General features: G+C 30.9%; 1 protein-coding gene across 2 annotated transcripts in view; it reads right to left on the bottom strand.

The window, feature by feature from the left end:
* The window catches only part of LOC108763982 (dnaJ homolog subfamily B member 6), a 56663-nt gene extending 50714 nt beyond the window's left edge, over positions 1-5949 (bottom strand). For both annotated transcript variants that reach the window (XM_018511959.1, XM_018511960.1), the window contains exon 1: positions 5714-5949. The gene's annotated coding sequence lies outside the window, so the exon portion shown is untranslated. The remainder of the gene's footprint in view (positions 1-5713) is intronic.
* Between the last annotated feature and the right edge of the window lie 565 nt (positions 5950-6514).

Here is a 6514-nt window from a genome sequence, read left to right as displayed (position 1 = left end):
TACATTCAACTACATACGAAGATCTTTCAGAAAAAAAAAAAAAAAATATATTTGTGCAAGTCGGGTGCCAAGTTCACAAAGCCTCCAAACGAAACTTTTCTTTTTATTAACGTTACAGACAGTAACGCAATTCAAATTCACCCATTGCAATTTCAAGATTAAAAGCATTCTCAGTATCTAGATTAAAATAACCATTGACTAATATTATATAATTTGACCATATTGTATAACAAACTAATCTAAATAGGTATAAATTAATCGTACCTTTAATTGACCATTAAATATTAAATTAATTTCCAACGCGTCATCTAGTTGCGACTCGTAACCTTTGATTACAAAATAATTTTTATCATTTAAGTCTATATATATACATATATATATATATATATACATTCATTATTTTATTAAGTTCTGTTTCCAATTACTGTTAAACCTATAGTGTCTTTAACCTAATATGAGTCATGACTGCTCCTACTAAATATACCATTATTTTATACTGAAACGATAATTAAATTTGACATTTCATAAGTTATTAATCTGATTTTCAATGTCCGCACACGCTTTGAAAGCTTCATCAAAAATTATCATGAAATTCGTTATCGACACAGTTTTTGCGTACGTGCGAAAAATATTTATTTCTTTCTTTTTTTATAATCCGATTTTTATGGAATAAAAGAATGACAAAAATTCCAGGTCAGTTCTGAAGTTCCGGAAGTTTTTCAATAGTTCCCAGAATACATTAAATTCCAGAATAATTCCAGGATTCACGAACATTCAAGAATCGCTGAACACCTTGTGATAGATCTAATTATTCTGCATAAGAAAGAATTAAGTTAATTTAATTTAAGCTATAGAAAAATCAATAATAAAAACAGTACCACTTGAATTTTATTTTTTAATTTGGTACAATAAGGATATAGCACCCCATTTAGGTTTTATAATTCAGTACAATAAAAATAGTACTACTTGGATTTACTTTTTAACTTGGTACAATAAAGATAGTATCATTTGAATTTTATAATTTGATACAATAGTATTTTTTCGAGATAGATGTGTTCTTAGCGACTTTTTTTACCTTTCTTAAAAAAGTATCTAAATAACGTGAAAGTTTGACATTTATATTGTTACCGTTTTGTATTATAATATTTTTCTAATGGTTGATTTTCAGATTTAATCTGAGTAAAATAACTTAATGAAAACTGAACTAAAAAATAGCTGAATGCTTTGTTAGAAATTGCGGAATTGTGACAAAACGCGAAGCCAATGAAATTTTTTAATTTGCTTCTAATTACTGTTAAACCTATAATATCAAATTTAATCAAATGTGAGTCGCGACTCCTCCTACTAAATATATCGTTATTTTATACCGAAACGATAATTAATTTAACACTATAGTGACACTGTATAGTGTCGAATATATAATATACACACTGTGTTTGTTTTTAATATAAAATAACGATATAATTTAGTAGGAGCAGCGACGATTCACATCAGGTTAAATTTCACACTTTGACACTATAGATTTAAACAGTAATATATGACACGCACGCACGCAAGCACTTGTACGTATAATTCTTATATTTTTGATAAATTTTATATCACAAATTTTCTGTATCTCAAAATGTCGTAATAAATACCTAATTGAAACAAAGAACTGTATTTCTTTCTCTGAATTAATTTCACTTTTAACTTTTAAGTTGACCACATAAATCTCCATCTTAAAACGATCTTAATAAGAACGAATTATGAATACTTGTCTCGGTTTTTCGAGGGATACGTCAAATGAACGTTTTTCGATCGAGCGGGTCTTGCGATTGATCAAACTGCAAGAGAGGATCAATTTCGCGCGCAAAGAAGTGACGTCGCAAAAAAATACGTCAGTCGATTTGAAAAACCGAGTACTCGCGAAAGGCATACCTATGAAAGAAGCGATTCTAGTGGACGTCCATATTATGCTCTTACAGAAAAGCATGACGTCAGTTTTACATATTTGGCTAGAGAACGACATATCGAAGCAAAGGATTTCGTGTGCGCGCAACATTGCAAAAGCAATGTCTCTTCGCTCACGCGAATCTCTTGCCACGTTTATCTTTGTCTCGAATACGAATATATTACGATACCTATGTAGTTACGTCTCATTGATCGCTTATCTATTATTATATTATTCCTCCACAGTCGCAAAACGAATGTGTAACGTTCTCATAATTTTCTAAATATTAATATTTTTACCGTGCGTTATCGCGTGGAAAGGAAACCGACTTGTGTTTCAGAGGAAACGATTATTTCAATACTGATTTAAATTCTAATAAGGACAGACATGGGCTGGGTTCGGGGAGATCCTATTAGCGCTATTTGTATCATTCTATCTTCATCGTCCATTAAACGTGAAACAAGGATAGTATGACACAAATAACATTACTGACAGCGCGTTCCCCGAATGCAGCCATAATCTAACGAGAGGAAAAAACTGAAAACTTTCCCGATATGCTATTTTATGAAATAAATCTAATAAATGAAAAGAATTAATTATTCTTACTCAAAAGAAAGTACTTTGAATTTGTTAACATCTGATTTAGATTTAGTTACATCGTATCCGATGTTTTATTACAAAACAGATATAAAATTACAATTATAAGAAAAAAAAATAGGTTTACTTTCATCTTTCTCTAAAAGTAACTCAACAAAACGCAAATTTTAATTCAATATATTTAATATATTCAAATTAGTATATACTGTATATAATAGATGATTTATAATCTTATATAACAGATTTATATACATATAAATAGGTATGATGTTTCGAAATGTTATTTTTAATGTTTCATTATTACAATTTACAATCATAATAAGTAATTCATTAAACGGATTATATCCTCTCTTATCCTCTTTCTTCCCATTATACAATATAACGCAATCTACAATTCAATGTTATTCTCAATATCACGTTGTGTATTTTGTCATGACCTTTGCCATGAATCAAGATTCGATTAAAGACTTAAAATTGTAACATGAAACAAAAAAATAATCAGCATTTGAAGCTAGATTTGAGTGATGATCGAAACTAATACGAAACGTAAGTACTATGTACTTAAAATATTATACCTGTGAACCATTACATTATATTCTGATATTCGGATACGTGAACTTGCTAACTCGTAATCTAAATATTCTTATTTAGAAAAAAGATAAAATTCCAAGAATATAAAAGAAAAACTTTTTACAGAAAGTATAATCTAAAAATTATACAAAAATTGAATGTCATTGTCGTCACAGTGATAATATTAAAAGTAATGAAAACATCGATCGGTGATAGATAATGTGAATAGAATCTTTAGACAGCTAAATTTATGATAAATCATTAATTGATAATAGATAACAGCAAAATAAAAGGTGCCTTCTGTTTGGTGACACAAGTCAACACAACCGTTACTTCGTCTTTGGCTTTCCTTTTAAAACTCATGTTTTGATTAGCTGATTAACTTGTGATTAGGCTTAACCTGATGTAAAAATCGTATTTTTCTAGCTATGTTTAATCACTAAATTGATAGTTTTATAAAGTTGTTCTATAAACTATCCTTAAACTGATAGTTTATAGAACAACTTTTAGGACTGCCTTTTCATTTTCTGATTAACTTGTGATTTAGACTTGCTCCCATTTAACTTGATAAAAATTATTTTGTAGTAATGATTGCTCACTAAACTTTAAAAGTTATTCATTACAAAAACATTACTTCAGTGCTTAACCATAGCTAGAAAAAACACAATTTTTACATTACCTTCTATTTGACGCTTTTGAAATCATTTCATCCCTGTTGATAATTATAATGTTAAACAAGGACAAATGATGCTTACAAGAGCTGTGAGCGCCAAATAGAACACTAGTTATTATCATCGAGTTAAGTGAGATTAAAACCTATAGCATATTCATGATGCTTGTTTTTTTAATGAATTTCTTGTATCTTAAGGCGTAATGACGCATTCTCTATTCCGCAGTCGTTTTCGGCACCATGTGATTTCACCCTTAGTAAATTATTAGAATTCCATTACATAGATCGCAGACTTTTTAATATCCAAATATAATTTTCAAACGCATGGGCAAGAAATCCAGCAGAAAAACAAGTATTGTGTGCCACAGGTACAGGCAGCTTTCTAATATTCACTGACAGTACCGAAAATTTATAGTATATGTTACATGAACGAATAGATTTTTAGTACTGGCAGTATATATCAGAACGCAACCTTTATGCTTAGTGTGTTCAATTTGCTGACTAGACCCAACTCTACTAGTCAATGGTCTATTCTTTTTATCTGAAAAAGAAGAGTTAAACTGTATAAGAAATACAACTAAAAAGGATAGATTCGAGTCAGCAAATTGCAAACACGTTGCAAGTCTAAATCACAAATTATAATAATTAAAAACCAGTAAAAGGATAGTTGTATAAGAAATACAACTAAAAAGGATAGATTCGAGTCAGCAAATTGCAAACACGTTGCAAGTCTAAATCACAAATTAATAATTAAAAACCAGTAAAAGGATAGATTCGAGTCAGCAAATTGCAAACACGTTGCAAGTCTAAATCACAAATTAATAATTAAAAACCAGTAGCAGGATTCTCTAAACGTCTTATTGATGATTGTCATAATCGTTAACCAGCGACAGCCAATGACAGGATAATCCTGGGCCCCTATCTTCTGTAACTGTCAGCAGGCGTATATAAAACATTACAGAATAGGGACCCTAGAAAAAAACATGGCTGTCATTGGCTGTCATTAGTTAACGATAGAGACAATTGTCGATAAAAAATGTTTAGAGAATCTCACATGTCTATGAGACACACAATCGACATATAAATCATTCTATCCTTCTTCACATTCAATGACCACGTTCAACAGAAAAAACAGCTTTGCAACTGTTGTAAAATTCTTGAATATGATTATATATTTAGATTTAAGTGAGGAACTAAGGACAGCACCAATCATATTAAAGAATTTGACAACAGCAGTTGCAAAACTGCTTTTTTTGCTAAACACAGCCAATGATTTACAAAGATAAAATGATACTTGGGTCGACTGTTTCCTCAAAACAAAAAAAAACAGCCTTTGTTACTTAATAAACGTCAAGAAAAATAGAATAATACTTATTTGTGTTGACTTATATCTAAATAGAAGGCACTCACTACAGTATGGCCCAGTTTTTCATTTTCTGATTCACTTGTAGTTAGGCTTGACCAGATATTTTATACAATGTTCATCTGTGATGATGTCATGGATGAAGCTCATTGGGTGTTAATCATAAGTTAAGCAGGACAATGAAAAATTGGGCTTATGTACATACTTACTGTAACCTCAGAGTTATACCTCCGGTTTACTATCACATACAAGCGCATTTTATCAACTAAAAATAGTGAGCTCGTTTTCTTTATTCTTATAAGATTTTACGCCAAGGAAGATGCTTTGGCCAATGATATAAAATGAATAATGGGTACCATCGACACGATAGTTATTTAATTAACATAAGTCGAACGTACGAGTGCTCGATACGTGCAATATTCTTTGTTAAAAATATTTACTTCGTTCATTAGTTCCAAGACGGTTCGCATGTATGTAAAAACGCAAAAAGTTTGTAGTAAAAAACGGAACGAAGAGTATAACTATGCGACAATTGATTTCACGATTGCATAGAATTCTGTTACAAGTCTCCTTCAGAACTTACCAAAAATGGCTCCTGTTCGTTGCACGTTAATCACTACAATCGCACTCCTTAATCAATTTTAATAATCCAAAGAAAACTGTTTTGTTTCTCGATTAGAAAGAAAGTATACATTCACAAATAAAAGTAGAGAAACGCAAAAATATCATCAAGTTGCCTCAAACAAAGGCGATATATGTACAACGCGGACGGTGTTTCGACTTTTCTAGACGTGGTACATCATGGTACATAGTTACATACAGCTGTATTCATAAGTATGACTTGAACTGACTTGAAGTGGCGTCCTCTCAGAAGGAGTGTATAGTCATGGACTAATAGCGTATTTTACTGGCAGAACCGGTGCGCACTCAGTGAACATTAAAGCTGTTGTACATTTACCTAATCTGACTGTAAAAGTGAGAGATCTCAGTTAATAAAATACCCAATGTATATTTTATCAAATATCACAATAAAATGTATTAAGGATTTCGTGGTTCAACTTATTTCTATAATTTTATTAAACATACATTTTTATGTCGATTAGTGTACAACAGCTTTAAAGTGCATTGAGTGCGCATCAAGGGGTCGATTCTGGCTGTGTTCCAAAGTTCACTGCCAGCGCTGAAAATCTACAGTTTACGTTACGTATACTATACATTTTCAGCACTGGCAGTGGTTTTGGAACACAGCTTCTGTATCTTCAATCAAGATGAAAATTACAAAAGTGAGCAAATTTACTAGGTATTGACCAATGAAATTATCAGTATTCTAGTAAATTCACTCACTTTTGTAATTTTTACTTTGTTTCAAGATACAGAATCGATC

This window comes from Trachymyrmex cornetzi, unplaced genomic scaffold (genome assembly GCF_001594075.2).
Source record: "Trachymyrmex cornetzi isolate Tcor2-1 unplaced genomic scaffold, Tcor1.1 scaffold39, whole genome shotgun sequence".
Classification (NCBI taxonomy): Eukaryota; Metazoa; Arthropoda; class Insecta; order Hymenoptera; family Formicidae; genus Trachymyrmex; species Trachymyrmex cornetzi.
This window is presented reverse-complemented; position numbering and strand designations above follow the sequence as displayed.